Here is a 17,703-nt window from a genome sequence, read left to right as displayed (position 1 = left end):
AGCCTGAACTATGTAGTGAGACCCTGTCTTTTAAAAAAAAAAAAGGCATGGGGCTGGGGATTCAGCTCAGTGGTTCTGCTACACAAGTTTGATCCCCGATACCAAAAAAAAAAGCACTGTATTTGTTCTATAGGTGGTGCTTAACATCTCAAGTCGCCATATTATATCTCTGTGGTAGGAGTTGTACTTTCATAAAAATTTGAGGAGACAGTGGCTTTAAAAGGAAAATATAAAACAAAACCAAACAGAGCAAAATAAATTTAATTTATTTAATACTTATGGCTCCCAAAACATATAAATTTTATGAGACTCACTGAGAGAGAAATCGGTCAATCAGTTCCTTTCACAATATCATCCAGAAAATTAAAATACCTAGGAAACAACAAAAGAAATAAAAGACCTCTACTCTGTAAACTATAACACTCTGAAAAAAGAGATTGAAGAGAATATCAGAAAATGGAAAGACATCCCTTGCTCCTGGGTAGAAAGGGAAAATGGCCATGCTTCCAAAACTACTATATAGATTCGGTGCAATCCCAATTGAAATTCCAGCAGCATACTTCACAGACCTTGAGAATACAATCCAAAAATTTATTTGGAATAAAAAGATACATAGAATAGCAAAAACAATTTTAGGAAATAAAGGGAAGGTGTGGGGCATCATAATCCGTAATTTGAAACTATACTACAAACTTCTGTGATAAAAACAGCATGGTACTGGCAAAGAAACAGACCTGAGGATCAGTGGAATAGATTAGATGTTTACTCCAGACATACTCAGCTACCTCATTTTTGACAAAGGAGCCAAACCCCTTCACTGGGGGAAAGATAGCCTCTTTAATAAATGGTGCTGGAAAAACTGGGTTTCAACTTACCAGTGATTAAAAGTAGACCTATATCTCTCACTGTGCACTGAACTAAAATCACAATGGATTAAAGATCTAAATATTAAACACTAAACTGGCTGGAAGAGAGGTTAGGTGGAACTCTTGGAAGACATTGTTGTAGGAAAAGATTTTATGAACAAAACCTCAGTTGCCCATGAACTAGCACAAACAATCAAGAAGTGGGATCTCTTCTTATTAAAAAACTCTGCACAGCAAGAGAATCGACCAACAGAGTAAAGAGACAACCTACAATGTGAGAAAAAATTTTCACCAGCTTTTCCTCAGACAAAGGTCTACTATCTAGAATATATAAAGAAGTTTTAAAAATCAGACCTCCCAAATTTAAAGTCCCAATCCAAAAATGGGCATCTGAAATGAACAGACATCACTCAGACAAAGAGTAGAAACAGCAAATAAACATATGAAAAAATATTCAACATCATTCCAGAGGTGGTCATTCCAGAGATGCAAATGAGAACAACCCTGAGATTCCACCTCACTCCAGAAATAATGGCTGCTATCATGAAATCAACCAATAACACCCTGGTGTGGCTGTGGAGAAAAAGGAACCCTGCTCCACTGCTTGTAGGAGTGCAGACTGGCGCAACCACTGGAAATTAGTATGGAGATACCTCAGAACTAGGATTGGAAGTCCCATTTGATCCGCCTATCCCCTGCTGGGTATCTTCCCAAAGGAATTGACATTCATACCACAGCGATATATGCGCACCCGTGTTCATAGTGGCACAGTTTGTAATAGCTAAAACTTGGAAGCAGCCCCGTTGCCCATCAGTGGGAGAGTGGGTACAGAAAAATTTGTTAATGGAATACTACTCAGCCATAAAAATGAGAAGTGAGACATTTATAGCTAAATGGATGCATATTGAGGAGATACTCTTAAGTGATATAAATAGGACACGTGTAAATACCAAGTAGTTTCTGTAGTGTGAGAAATGTAAATAAGGACTGAAAGTGTAAATAAGGACTAAAAGGTATAATAGATAATGTGATGTAGGAATAAACGGTGCAAGGGGGAAGGGGAAATGGGAGAGGTAGGAGAAAAGAAAGAAGGGAATCCAAATATGAGAAAATAAAAAATAAAGGAAAAAAAGTCTTTGTAGCTAGGAAGGGAGGGGTTGAGGGGAGGGCAGGGGAAAGGGGAAAAAATAAGAACCAAGATTGATTTTATAAAGTGCAAATTTCCAACAACTAATGTCATTATACTGTGTACTTTAAATGTACCACTAAAGTCAATTTTAAAAATAAGTAAATTTTGTGAAAGATAACCAATTTGTTGGGCTGGGGATTTAGCTCAGTGGTGCTGCCACCTGCCTCACAAGCTGAAGGTCCCAAGTTCGATCCTTGGTACCAAAAAAAAAGTTAAAAAGTTCCAGTTTGTCCATAGTACTTGATAGTCTTTTCAGTGACTATAAATAGACTTATCACCTCATAAATGAGTGAATTCATTTAGTTAATACAAAAAAATATAAAGAAGATTTCAGATGGCATGACAGCAACTGGCAGGTTTTTCTAAGTAATCCAAACTAATAATAGCAAAAAATATTGATAAGTCAGAACTTTGTTTTGCCAGTAGTCTGGATTTTTTGTTAAATGTAATTTACAATGCATGTTGTTTTAATTACCTTTGTCCCTCAGACCCACATTAATTAATTAATATCTAAATATCTGCCTATGTATCTCCCTGAAGAGATGGGACCCTAAAATCATTTAGGGCATGGGACATCACATCTTTCTGGCTACTTCCAGCTGAAAGGGAGCATAGAGAGGAGGAAATTAAGGTTTCCACTTTTGCTGACTTTTAGGCCAGGAAGGTAGATTTAAGGCATCCAATATAGATAGCTGAATCAGGATTCCATATTTCTTCTAGGCAATTTTCTGTGTGAAAATACTATATCATTACATACTGTGATGGGATTATTTGAACAGTTCCCTATTTTTTTCCATTTTGCATTTTCCTGTGAGTAGTAAGCATATTATTACAGTTTTAAAATATTGCTGTCAGGTTTACAGTATTCTTACTTTACTTAGTCCCTTTATTTTCTGGGCCAGCTGTTTTTTCATCGAGGAGAGATGTGTAGAGGAGGAGTATTCAGGGAAAGGGTTAGAAGGGGAGCACTTTTTTTCTAGTATACTTTCCTTTTTCTCCTCGGGTACTAGAATTTTATTTTTCTGGGAAAGATTATTTCATTAAGCAAGGAATTTGAAATACAGTACTCTGTATGATCTGTATGTTCTTCCTCAAGAGAATTTGTCTATATGCATCAATAGTAGAAACGCACACAAAGCACACTATCTTAAATGTGGGCAAAGATTTCTGGGGGCTTTTTTTTTTTTGAGACAGTCTCACTATGTAGCCTCGGCAGACCTTGAACTTGCAGCACTCCTCCTCCTTTAGCCTCCCAAGTGCTGGGATTACAGGCATGCACTACCATGCCCGGCATGGGCAAAGATTTACTTTAAAATATTTGTTGTTCAGATGAATGGATAACGAAAAGGGGTATTTATACACAATGGAGTACTACTCTGCCATAAAGGATAAAAGATGGCATTTGTAGGGAAATAGATGCACCTTGAGGCCATAATGTTTTGGGGGGGATTTTTTATTCATTGAATTCATTGGTACATTTTAGGTACAGTATGATGACATTCATCATTGGGAATTTGTACTTTTACATGGTATATCTTGGTTCTTAATTTTTCCCCATTCCCCTGCCCTCCCTTCAACCCCTCTGCCTCTCCCTATTTACAAAGACTTTGTTTCCATTTTTTTCCTATTCTCATATTTTTCCTTTCTGTTCTTTCTGTGACCTATCCCTCCAATTTCCCCTTCCCCTTTAGACCTTTTCTTCCTATTTCACATTATCTATTATACATTTTGATCCTTATTTACACTTTCAATTTCTCACGCCTGAGAAACTATTCAATATTTACACATGTGTCCTATTTATTTCACTTTTAAGAGTATGGTTGAGGCCATACTGTTAAGTGAAGTAAATTAGACACACAAGCTTAAATATCACATGGTCTCTCTTATATAAAAACTTCAATAAAGTGTAAAATGAAATCTATTCATCTTGGGCATATAGGGAGGAAACTGGGAGATGAAAGGGGAGAGAAATGAGATGTATGTATTTATTTATGTTTGTTTATTAAGACAGGGTCTTGCTATGTAGTCCAGGCTTGCCTTGAATTCACTATGCAGCCAAGGTTGGCCTTGACCTCACAGAGATCCTTTTCCCTCAGCCTCCCCAGTGCTGGGATTACAGTCATGTGCTACCATGCCCAGCTGAAAATAAGACTTAAAAAGGAGGGGATTGTGAAGTGCTACATACATGCACCAAGTTCTCATGAGGAATGTGATCATCGTGTAAATACAAACATGTATGAATAAGCACATATATTCAGAGTCTGCCCAAAAAATGTATACACAGTTAAGCAGTTTCCCATACTGATAAATGTCTGTAAGCTAATGGCCACCACTTTGAGTACCTTTGTAATTGTAGAGGCTAAGGTAGCTTGTATTAATATCATGATTTCTCAATAAATTTTGCCTCAAAATATTTATACAAATTTTTCTTTTCCTGATGTATACATTTTTGAGGGTCTAAGAGATACAGGGAGAGGGAGAAGAAGTATGTACATATACCAACTATACAATGAATGTGCTCACTGTGTACTACAAATGTGCCAATTAAAAAATGAAATTTTTTTTTGCATTTTTATATTTCAGAAATCACACAGAAATTGATAAACATGCTGTAGAAGATAGTAGGTACTAGATTATTGGAAATTTGTAATTCAAGAAAATACCCTATCCGGGTGTGGTGGCGCACCCCTGTAATCCCAGCATTTGGGAGGCTGAGGCAGGAGGATCGCTGTGAGTTCAAGACCAGCCAGAGCTACATAGTTCCAGGTCAATCTCAACTACATAGTGAGACCCTGTCTCAAAAAAACAAAAAAACAAAAAAAAAGAAAAGAAAGAAAATACCCTAATGACCTAATGCAATAGTATTGAGCCCAAGGCCTCACATATAGTAAGTAACTTAAGATTATACTCCCAGCCCAATAAAACCATTATTCAAAAAATTAATATGTAATTGTGAGGGTATAAAAATAGAAGCATTTTCTTAAAATGTCCCTGGCAACCCAAATGGGGATTAGGCTTCAATACACCAAATGTATAAAGAGTTTAAATTTTCAACTCACTAAGTCTACTTCTGAAAGTCTATTATGAATAATTGGAGATGGTGAAAATATATAAGTAAAAATAATTCCTTTCATTTTATAGAGGAAATATGATGGAGGAATTGATCAGCATGCTTTCTTCTTACAGATTTCCTTGACTGAATTCCCCTAGAAATTATTACAGTGATTTTTCTACAAAAAGGTAGAAATAGGATGTTCAACAATAAATTGCTCAGTGGTAGAACACTTGAACACTTGTCTAGCATGGCTGAGGGCCCTGGGTTCAATTCCCAACACCACAAAAAAGAATGGAAACTAACTTGGCAGGGCTGAAAGTCCAGGGAGGCTGGTGATCATGGATTCAAATCTACATCTAAAATAAACACGTTTAGGGGCTGGGGATTTAGCTCAGTGGTTTTGCCGCCTGCCTTGCAAGTGCAAGGACCCGAGTTCGATCCCCAGTACCAAAAAAAAAAATAAATAAATAAAAGCTAAAATAAACATGTTTACATCCCCAAAAAAGAAAGAATAAATGGCAGTTATAATTAAATTTGGAGTTCAGACTGGCTTTGAACTTGTTATGTGTCCCAGGCTGGCCTCAAATACATGGAATCCTCTGGCCTGGCTCATTAAAGAGAATATTTTATCACAGTCTCAAAAAAGTTGACACAAAAATATGTGCCTACTGTACAAGTTATAGCAAATATCATTGATAAAAACAATAGGATATAAGATTGCAAGAACACAAACTAAGAATCTTTTTCACTATTTATGTAGGCCATCACCCCCTGAAGCAGATAGTTACATACATTTAAGTTATACTTGTTGAAACTGTGCTATAGAGAAGTGGCATCAGTTGTCCAGGGTTTCGGGACACTTCAAGGAAGGTATCAGTGTCCTGAGATTTCCCTGGCCAGTCAAGATTCTAGATTCTTATTTAGGTTTCAGAGTGCTCTCCTGTCCCCAGTAGAGGGATAAAATAAGTCGCCAGGAGAAGAATGTAAAATAACCAGCAAAAGGTTTTTTTTTCCTGCTCAATTATATTAATATGCTGCTTCTTCACAAGAAATTGCTAAATGAAAAAATAAGCCCTGTAGATAACTGTTCGAACAGTTTCATCAGAGTATTAGATGATGACACACATTTACAAGGAAAATTACCTAGAAGTCAGGCCATACAGGTATCAACAAATACCTCTATGAGAACACATTGCTGGGTACTCTTTTGTTGGTGTCCTGAAAAAGCAATGCTGAACACAGATAAAGCAAAACAAATATGGGCCCTGTCCTTAGGAGCAATAGTTTTTGTTATTTTCCTTGATATTGGGATCAGGGATTATTTCTGTATTCCATATCAGTAAATAATTGTTTTGCACTTACAGAAAAATGTTCAGGTCTTTTCCAAATGATTATAAGACAGAAAAATTCATGCTGAGTGGTTTTTATTAACATAGTAGTTACAAATGTTAATAGAATTCCTTATGATGAGAATATAAATATCGGCTTTTAAAAGTGGCTAAAACAATGGTAACATTTGAGAATATCATTATGTCTAAAATGCTTGCTTGCTTGTTTACTTATGGTACTGGGCATTTAACCCAGGGCCTTTGCACTGAGCTACATCACAAGCTTTTTTTTTTTTTTTTTTCATTTTGAGAAAACATCTCTTAAATGGCTAAGTTGCTCTGGCTTGGGTAGAACTTGAGATCCTCTTTTCCTACTTAGAGAAATGTGCCACAATGAGGAGAAACTAATGATAAAACCTTTCAAAAAAAAGAAATACAAGTTGCCAGGGAGCCTAGGTAGCCCAACCAAAGAAATCCCACTTTGAACAGCAAAGGGCTTATCCATAGGCTATGAGATTTAGCAAGGATCCCTGCCACTAGGCAGAAGCTTCAAAAATAAGGGACAAATATGGCCACATATGGTGGTTCATGTCTACAATCGCAGCACTAAGGAGGCTGAAGCAGGAGGATAGCTACAAGTTTGAGGCTAGCCTGGGCTACAGAGCAAGCCCTTGTCTCAAAAACAAAAAACCCAACCAAACAAATCTCTGTAGAAACAGTCTCCACTACATATTTTTTGAGACCCAGATAACAGGGGTAAGTGCTTAGGGACCGTTGTCTGTGCTTTACTGCTGTCTAGCAGCCGGAAACGGAAGACAGCCCTTATCGTAGAAAAATCTGCCTCTTCCATGGGGTGTCTGCTTAGATTCTTGGAAGTGAAGGCTGGGGGACCTAAGCGCGATGAAAAAGGACCCTAAAATGCTCTTGACAGGGCTGAAGACAGTACAGAGAATGGCTCAGAATGGGTAGGGAAGTTTTCCCAGGCCTGCCCTAGGAACAGCAGCCGGAAATCACTGAGTTACAGGAAGAAGTCATGTGAACAACGTTTGGGATTTGCAAGTTCTGGGCCTCCTGGTGGGATCACTGTGAGGTCCCCACTAGTGCTAGTCTCCTACCTCGTGTCTCCTGGCACTTAGCTTCACTGTTACTGAGGGATGGAACCAGTGATGCCTAGTACCTCCTGTCCAACTGCGCAAGCTTCTTCACCTTTGAGTACCATACAGGTGCCACCCCCATGCACACCTTCCTGCCGGAACCTTTGAACAGGTTTCTCACGCATCACATTCACTCTCCCCTTCTTCACCTGTCTGATTCTCCCTGGCCAGCTGGGTTCCCACAAGGCCGAGTAGGTCACCACCCAGAGCAATAAAGATTTTCAGTAAATGAATTGACCTGGCCAATGCCATAAAAAGTAGATATTTTTTCTTCTGTACTGGGACTAGATCCCGCATCCTCATGCATTCCAGGTAAACACATTTTCACTGAACTATATCCCCAGCACCCCAGAACTGATTAGTAAGAAATGTTAAAATAGGCAAATGGTGCCTACAATGTGGGAAAATGAAAAAATAATCTTCTGCAAGTTGGAAAGATACCTAGAAAATTTCTCGAGATGGCTTTGTTCTTGGCAAAGGACTTTCTGAAGATATTCTGGTTTTATAGGCCCCAACCACATACTCTGCAGAAGACATCAATCCTGTATTGTATTAGAGTGGTTGAAACCTTCAGTTGTTATAAGATCTCAACAATGTCCAAGATACACAGGACACAGCAATACAAGCCTATGGTTTAGAGACAGATTAATATTCAGATGAAATATCCTTGAAGAGACAGTTTGAGGAACATTTCCCTGGCTTTGGATGAAACAAAGGATTGCTGAGTATTGCTTTTAATCGTATATTTTGTTGTAGTATTTGGTCTTTAAATGAAAAAATAGACTAGATAATAAAATGTCATAAAGAATCCAAAAGGAAATTGGATTCAGTAAATGTGCCAAAGAGCTGCTGATCCATGCATATCAAGGAAGGAAAAATCAGAGCCATCTTTCATTTTCAAAAAACAATTGTGCTGTGTCATGTAGAGGTATATGTGCAAGACTTCTCGTTGTTTTAATAATGCGTCCATTTTTGGTACCAGGAATTGAAGCAAGGGCCTTCACATTGCGCTATATTCTCAGTCCTTGTAAATTTTTATTTTGAAACAAGGTCTAGTTAAGTCATGAAGATGCCCAGTCTACACTGGAACTTTTTTTTTTTTTTTGTACTGGGGATCAAACTCGTGACCTTGTGCTTGCAAGGTGTTTACAGGCACCTGCCACCGTGCCATGCCCTACATTGTTTAAATACAAATGATGGGTACCTGAAAACTGATGGGACTCACTGGCAGTAAGAAAGAAGTATAGAAAAACTACAATTTGCTGTTTGGAAAAAATATATCATAAAAACACACTTACCTCAAGAAAACGTCAGTTATCTATGAAGTATGGTTTTCAATTATCTTGCAATCCATGTACTAATATATAAGCTTTAGTTAGGATTTAATAAGGGAATGCATACTGGAACTCCCTGAAATGTTACTGGAAACCTTTGTAGTAGGTTCTGGTCTCCTGGCTCAACATATGATGCAAGCCTGAGAAAAACACTAAAAAACAGAACTAAGAGAGAGAGAAAGGGGGGACCAGGACAGCTAATGCTGGTGCAACTGACAGAGGTACTGGTCAGTCCAAGCCACTGATATTTATTAGTAATCAGTTGGTGTAAAAGGCAAGCTATGTGGAAGGGTAGGACTATGAGAAAATTCAAAGTCGTGCAGTTTCTATGGAAATAAGCCAGGCTCGTAAAGGACAAGACAAAGCATTCTTGAATTAGGAACAAAATAGACAAAATATATGTTTGTAATGAGAACATTGTCTTCTAGTCAGAAGGTTTTATTTGTGGCAACAGAATTTGGGTGCAAGTTACTCTGACCTTGGCACAGAGGCTTTGATCTGACTCACTTGTATAAACAAGCCAATTGTGGGGTTCACTCCTCATAGCCTACACTGCTTACAGCCTGCTTTGGGCATAATCAATATTGTGGTCCTCTGCAAATGAAAATATATTATCCAAAAGACAGATAGATATTTTTCTTCAAATAATCCCTTATTTAGCAGAGGCCAGTATAGTAGCTTGATACTGTTTTGTAACTAACCTTAGAGATTACTTTTCAGTGTTTCTTATTCTTAATTATGGCTATTTTCACTCCAGTAATTTCATTTCTCTCTGATCTTCCTAGTTCAAACCATATTTTGGTAATTGGGCCCTTAAGTTCATATTTGGTGTATTTTTCTTTATTTCCTCTGTAGATCATTACATGACCCAAGTCAAGGCAGCAAGTGTTTGATTATTGGAACAAATAATATTAGGATGACTTCTTGAATGTCAGCTCAGTCCACTAATTTCAATCTAGGGCAATGTCCTATGGAAGGGCAATTAATAACAGCTGATAAAACACATCCAGCATGAATGAAATATCTAGGCAGACTTGGTAGAACATATCTGTAGTCCCTCCTATTCAGAAGGCTGAGGCAGGACATTCCTGAGTTCTAAACTTGCCTGTCCAACATTGTCTCAAAGAAAAAAAGCAGGGCTGGGGATGTAGCTTAGTGTTATCTGGGTCCAATCCACCAAAAATAAATAAATAAATAATAAAATATTTATTTCTATATACGCAGTTCTGTGCTGCATCTTAATTACTTGAGCCTCAGCATAATTTTCATGGAATGAAGAGTGGTAAGTCTGCAAACACTTCAGCACTGTTTTAATCTGTCACCAACAAGCAAAACAATCCAGTAAATTAATTGACCTGACAGAAATAACCGAATTTTTTCATCTTGTGCTATTACTAGAACACAGGGCCATGTGCATGTGACCTGAACAATCTTCCACCAAGCCATGTTTTGAGTTCCTAAGTTTGGTTTTTAAGAAACATTAATAACATAGGCAAATGCTGACTACAACATGGGAAATTTAAAAAAAAACTTGTAGAATAAATGATGCTGTATAATATTCCAATACTTTGAAAGCATTGATTTTACATAAAGAAAAATGACTACAAATGTAGTTATTTTATTTCACAGTGATTGTTAAGCATCCTATTAAGTGCTGCTTAGTCTTTCAACACCTGAGAACTAAAGAATGAATCCTGCCCTCATAAAGAAGCCTGGTGATAGTTATATTTTCAACAACCAGATATTGTAATTTGAAAGTAACTTTTACAGAAACTATCAATGTTTTACTAAAAGTTTCCTCTTTTTTTGTACTGGGGATTAAACTCGGGACCTTGTGCTTGCAAGGTGCTACTGAGCTAAATCCCTAGTCTGCTTCCATTTTTTCAATAAAAATGACCCAAATTTGAAAACCAAATTTCCTAAGTGTAAAACTTTGAAAAGAAAAATGTTGAGGTTGTGACGCACATATGGATCCCCTGTCTAAAATGCATTTTTGTAGATGAAAATTCCCCTAAGAAAATTAATCACAAAATATTATTAATGGTTAGATTTCCAGGACAGAAACTGCTATTTCTGCAGGCCATCACCACTTGAAGGCGATTTTATAACCACTCTTACGTTATTCGTGAGGAAACTGTGGTACACAGATGTGACAACAGTTATCAAAGGGTCTCAGTACTCTTCAGGGAAGGCACAAGTTTTCACCACAGTCCCTGGTCCATCAGATTCTAGACAACACATTTAGGTTGCAGAATGCTTTTCTGATCCTACTACAAGGATGAAATAAAGACATACAGGGAAGAATGCAAAACAGTCAGCAAAAAGTGTTTTTCTGCATTTATTAACATGCTAATTGTTGACAAGAAAGTGTTCATTTGAAAGATAATCCCCTGTAAGAGTTCCACCAATACCATCAGAATATTATGTAATGACCTACAAAGAAATGTACAAAGAAAATTACCTAGAAGAAATGAGCCCCTCAAAATGTTTTCAATGAATACCTGTATTGAGAACATAGTTCTGGGCACTGTATTATTGGTATTTTGACCACCAAAAACAAAGCAAATCAAACATGATTTATGTTGATAGTGAGATGATGGGTCAAGTCTTTTTTCTGTTTTTTGTTTGTTTTTGAGACAGGGTCTCACTATGTAGTTGAAACTGACCTGGAACTCACTATGTAGCCCAGGGTGGTCTCAAACTCAACAGCAATCCTCCTGCCTCAGCTTGCTGAGTACTGGGATTACAGGCGTGTGCCACCATGCCTGGCTTTTTTCTGTTTTTTATGTCTGTTAAGTATTTTTTTCACAATTCTGATAAAAAATTTTCAAGTCTTTTTCAAATTTTTATCAGGACAGGAGAATTCAGGCTATCTTGTGTTTTTTGTTAACACATATTAACTGTCCATGTTAATGTGATTTTGTATGATTATTTCAAGAATATATGACTTTTGAATCTGACCTGGTGGCACACACCTGTAATCCCAGTACTCTGGAGACTTAGGAAGGAGGATCACTGTGAGTTTCAGGCTGGCCTGGTCTTCATAGTGAGACCTTTTCTCAAAACAACAGCAACAACCCCAAAAGTCAAAAACAAAAGCAAAATATATATGTTTTTGAGATATTAAAGCAAAAGACTTTATGGATCTCTTCTACAATACATTTTATAGATGAAAAATCATCGAAGAAAATTATCACAAAACATTACTGCAGTGTGATGGAAATATAGGGAAAGTTAGGGGACAGACAGGAGGAGTTAAAGGTCCTCTGTGAGGTTTCTGGCAAATAAAAGAGTTAAACCCCTGCTTGAGAGAATAGCTAAGAAAAACAGATGTAATAGGGTAGCTGGTTCCTCCTAGCCTGGCTGACTTCAAACGCCAAGGCCTCCATTTCCTCCTCCCTCCACCCCCAGTTAAGGGAAAAAGAAAGAGGGGGGAGCTATCTTATTTTTACAAATACATAAAATATGCACTAACAGACACACATATATGTACATATATATTTTATTCTCACCATATTAATACACTAAAATGCACATGTATCCTCTTTACTAATTCAGCCTTGAATGTAAATGCTGTAAAACTCACAAGATAAGCACTGGGACAGCACAAAGAGACCAAAGAAATACTTATTGAAAAATGTACACGTAGGCAACGGAAGGGTCAATGGCCAAATCAGGGTCCTCAGAACCCAAAATAGCCAATGAAGTTATAACGACCTTCAAGGGGAAGATTGCTTTTTTTGTCATGGAGGCTTAGAAAAAGAACCCCAGTGCCAGTCCCGGGCTCCCTACCATACTCCCACAATGATTTTGCTTCCCGTTTATCTTCCCTTTCCAATAAAGTGATTTTCTTTCTAAATTTATATCTCTGATTGTTTCATTGATGAGGGTTTTTTTTAAGTAACCCTAGATAAAAATCTACCCTCATGAGACAAAGGGAAATTGGGTAAGAATAGTTGTCTGTGTTATGTTTTATTTCTATAGAAATTTTCTAGAGTGCGATTCAATGACTGCTGTAATAAAAGAACATAGTGAGAAAGGCCATAAAGCCCAGCTCCCAGTAAGGAAAAGTGTAAGAAGATCTTTCAGAGAAGCAGCTGCTAGCTTGCTTGGTCAGGCCCCACAGGATTAAAGACACTCACAAAAACAAAGGGTTTGTCCATAATTTTAGAGTTTTAGCTAGAATACCACCCTTAATGCTGCTTCAGAATTCCTGGCACCAATTTGCCAGAGGCAGTGAAAAAGAAAACAAAAAACTTTCCAAAGAAGTGATCAGGCTATTTTTTTGTTTTGTTGTATTGTTTTTTTCAGAAAGGAAAGGCGGAGGTGAGATGCACGGGGACGCTGCACAGCTCAACACTCGCATCTAACAGCCAGAAAATCGGAAGAGCACCGTCGTCGTAGAAATATCCATCTTTTCCACGAGGATTCTACCCAAGAATGTAAAGTGGAAGGCTGGGGGAGCCAAACGGAATGAAGGAGAAAACTCTGAAGTGTACTAGAAAAGGACAAATTAGATCCTGAGAATGGCCTGGCCAGGTTAGGAAGCCTTCCTAGTCCCAACCTGGCAACCATAGTAACATCAGCCGGAAGTAGTAGCATTACAGGAAGAAAGCTGCTGCCTGAATCTCAGGATTGGCAGGCTCTTGGCCTAGGCCTTAGAGCTCAGTGAGGTAGCTGACCATCACCTACCCTATTTTTCCTGGGACTTTGCTTCCCAGTACACTTGTGTGTTGCAAGGGATGGGATGTACATGACCTGCTGCTCTACTGCAATACCCTCCCCATGTTTGAGACCTGTACCAATCCTCTGGACTATCTGCTTCCAACCACAGAAGCGTTTGAACAGGCTTCTCAAGTGGCACAATCATGGAAGACTGAAATTAAGGGCAGCGGACTAATCTGGTGGAAGAAATTTCAAGGTAGCCTAATTCATGTCTTCCTGTCATGAGTCACTCTACCCACGAGTTTGAGTAGGCCACCATTAGAGCCTTTCTATTGTCAGGGATGTTCTCCAAGCTAATTTCGCTGCCCTTGGTTAAGCAGGGAACATCTGGGGAAGTCATGCCTCTCCCTGGTGCCCTACCTATATCTGAGCAATGAAGAGAGGCACTTATAGCCTCCTGAATTACTTTACCTTTGTGATGACCATGAACAGATTGCTTCTTGGTTTTAAACTCTTCCAACCTGTATTACCCTAATGTGCCTCCATTATTCTAGCAACTCTTCTTCACAAGAACCATCTGGCATAATGGTGGTTTGAGAAGACAGAAACACTCAGTGCGGGGATTCTCTAAGCTTCGCAAACCTGTTACAGCCATGGCTGTCCTGGTATTCTTTGCACTGTGCTTGCATGCAGCACTACTTACAGAAACCAGCATCCTCAGCTCTGCTCAGGATTCCAGGTCTCCTGCCTTCTCAAGATGTGCCTGCAGCGGTCACTCCTCTCTCTTGACCTATCAACTGCTTCCTCTGCCATAGAGCATTCCATAAAGGAAGGGAGGAAAACTCACCCTCTTTCCACATGTTTCAGCAGTGACTGGCATCTTCTCTGCTTAACAGAGCTTCTCTCCCCATCACCCCGATGAAACAGTCATGTCAGTGTCACCAGTTATTTTCTCCTTGCTGGGACAAAATGCCTGACATGTATAAGTTAAAGGAGGAAAGGTTCATTTTAGCTCACAGTTTGTAGAGGTTTTAGTCCATAGTTGTCTGATTCCAAGGCAGGAAAGCATGGCAAAGGGTCATAGTAGAGAATAAATAATCTATAGGGTAACAGGAGGCAATGAATCTTCATCTTCCTTTCCCTTTTCATTCCATCCAGGCTGCAAGCCTATTGGTTGGTGCCACCCACCCCCAGAGTTGGTCTTCACTCTTCAGTAAAACCATCACAGAGAGAACTATGTTAAATGAATCAGAGGACTGATCCGGTACCACACGTCCATAATCCAGTATCACACACTAATGATCCAGTCACTCAGAAAGCCCCACTTATGAGCGCATGAGGCTTTGGTGGGACGTCTAGATATAAGCCATAGCAACCAAAAAGACCTATATTGCCTAAGCAAGGTATACTTCTCTATAAACATTGAGAAAAGTTTTTGTACATATTTGGCACATTTAGCCATTCCTTTTAGAATGTAATATTTGAGATGTGTATGTTGTGAGAACACATTCTCCTGTAATTCCCAAGGATGACCTGGGTATAATAATTCATTTCTTGGGTCAACATGAAATGCAAGCCAGATAAAGTGTTCTTTTTGCAAACTCCACGGATTGAAGGACCTCAGAGACAGTGGCCAACAGTCAGACATCTCAAATGAAGCAAGCTAGTCAGTGAAGAGGACAGTGATCTACAGTACAAAAAGATCTTACTCCTTCCCCCACACATACTGGGGCTCATGGAAATTCACTTCCCAAAACAACCTGGTTAGCCTCCTTGGATAGTTGGATAGCTGAAGTTTAGGGACTTAACTTTTTGTAGCTTGTCTTGATTTCCTGCTGTGTTGTAGGTGAGGCTCCAGTGTGATGAATTCCCTGAGGGGGAATGTTGAAAGTGGCTGATGGAGGGGGCAGAGAAGGTACCTGGAAGAAAGCCTAACCTGGGCCTAGGTGATCCTGCAGCCAAGGCTGTGGAATTCATATCCTTAGGGGCAGGACAGACAATGACACCCAGATTCAGAGGGATCTGCACGTGCAAGCACAGTTGCACTGAGGGTGAGCAGCCAGGGAACACCAGGTCCTGACAAGGATGAGTAGGACAAAAACGCAAGTTACTTCAACTATAGGCATGGGGGAGCAAGTCTGATCAATAACAGGACATGGGAGACAAAAGTAGTCATCTTGCCCTCAGGAGTGACCAGGAACACTGTGAACAACATATGAATGGTAGAGGCCCTATCCTCCATCACTACAGACACTAGATATCCTCTTAGAGTTCTTTACTATCTTGGAAAGTAGTAGTGAGCTGCAGTGGGAATGTGAGAGACTGAAAATGTTCACCAAAACATACTGAGCACTTATCTGAATGGGCTATTCACATAATCGCACTAGATGACACAAAATTGGACATTAATCTAGTGTTGCATCTCCTTACTGTCCGGGACACAGGAATTGTACCAGTTAGAGAAAGTCAGTGAACTCATATTCCTGTGGGCTCACGAGAATGTATGGTCTCTGCACACCATCTCCTTCAGCTCCCATCAGCTACTGCCTTTCCCTTCTGTCCTATCATACCTGTGAACAAAGAAATGGAGCATCCTTGCCTCCCCTTAGCCTTTAAGCCAGGACAATTTTACACAGCGCCCAGTGACCTGCCAAATACAGCACAAAAAGCAGAGAGACAAGAAGACAATCACAGCAGAGCAACTGATGAGATTTGGCCTGAGGTGAGCAGGGCTTCCCTGATCCATGTCATTGCCCTCCCCAAGAGATACTGGGTCCCTTTGACCTTTACCAACAAACCCTATGTCCAGGCCTGAGACCTAGAGCTTGGGCTCAGAAAATTCCTGCAGAGCCAGGAAATTATACCTGGAAGAAATGCAGAAAACCAATGTTTCTTACTCAAAGAAGTATTTTTGTAAAAAATAAAGATTCTATATTTGTATTAGGGTAAATAATGCCAGTTTCCCTCCCAAGGGGTGAAAGGTACCAGTGGGAATTTCGGAAGTTCCTGATATCCATAAATATCTCAGGGTTTTAGCCCATCACACAAGTTTTTCAGGTAACTTATTCCTTTTTTCTAGACCAGTGATGGTGAACATTTTAGAGCTTTCAGTGATACAAATGACCCTGTGTAGCACATGTGCCATAGATTCGCCATGTACCTAGCATGGCCCTTTGTCCTGAAGGAGGACCAGTGACTTTCCTACTCAGGAGCATATTTTGACCTTTCAAATAGAGCTGTCTTTGGTCTCTCTTTGGCCCTTTGAATGTGTTATACTTCCAGGTGACCCATTTTGCAATAGGAGCAATGGGAAACAATAGACACCAAGTCAATAACATCCTAACTTTCTGTGCAGCTCTGTGATTTAGAATGCATTTGTAGACAGTTTTCGGCCTCATTTGGTGGTAGTATATAGTCATATTATCTGGCCCACCAGAAGATGGGCTCTTCCAAGATGGTAGGAACTCTGAGAACCAAGAGTGTCAGGCCAGGTGTGGTGGCTCACGCCTGTAATCCCAGCACTTGGGAGGCTGAAGCAGGAGGCTTGCTGTGAGTTCAAGGCCAGCCTAAACAGCCTAGGAAACCCTGTTTCAAAAAGAAAACAAAAACAAAAAAGGCAAAGGCAAACCAGTCCCTAGGTCTCAGGTGGAGACCAGGGTTCTTGGGGCTCATCCTAGGTATTGCTGAGGAAGTCAAGGGGAAGAAGAGTTAGATTCTTCTTTTGGCATGGTCCAGCTCCTTTTGGTCCTCTTCCTCATTGGGGTTCTCAGATGTGGAACCCTGCCTCTCCACCAATTCCTTGCTGTAGAATTGGAAGAGTTTGTAAAGATGCAGCTTCCTTGGCAAAGACTTTCAGGACCAGATGGCGCTGGAATATGGCCAGGTAGTGGTGGCACAAGAGCCAGTAGGATTAGACCCTGTGCCATCACTGGAGAGGGCATACCTCGTTTATTAGTATGTCTTTGAACCTTGAGACACAGGCATCTCCCTGCCTTTTTAAAGACTGTCACAGCTTTGCAGAGTCCAACTCAAGGTGGTTGGGGGAACAGAAAGTACCACACCCTGAAAAGTCCATATTCCTCTGCTTTGAATTTTGGTGTCTTTGCTTCCTT

At 39.5% G+C, this 17,703-nt stretch overlaps 1 long non-coding RNA gene across 1 annotated transcript in view; it reads left to right on the top strand.

Moving 5' to 3' along the window:
- Positions 1-17,115, top strand: part of LOC104867727 — a 35,743-nt gene extending 18,628 nt beyond the window's left edge. The window contains exon 3 of the long non-coding RNA XR_781842.2: positions 13,238-17,115. This is a non-coding gene — a long non-coding RNA (uncharacterized LOC104867727). The remainder of the gene's footprint in view (positions 1-13,237) is intronic.
- Positions 17,116-17,703: the final 588 nt, after the last annotated feature.

The sequence above is a fragment of the Fukomys damarensis genome, unplaced genomic scaffold (assembly GCF_012274545.1).
Source record: "Fukomys damarensis isolate Sample0158 unplaced genomic scaffold, DMR_v1.0_HiC HiC_scaffold_39, whole genome shotgun sequence".
Lineage (NCBI taxonomy): Eukaryota > Metazoa > Chordata > Mammalia > Rodentia > Bathyergidae > Fukomys > Fukomys damarensis.
The sequence above is the reverse complement of the archived record's forward strand: the minus strand, read 5'-3'. Positions and strand labels throughout refer to the sequence as shown.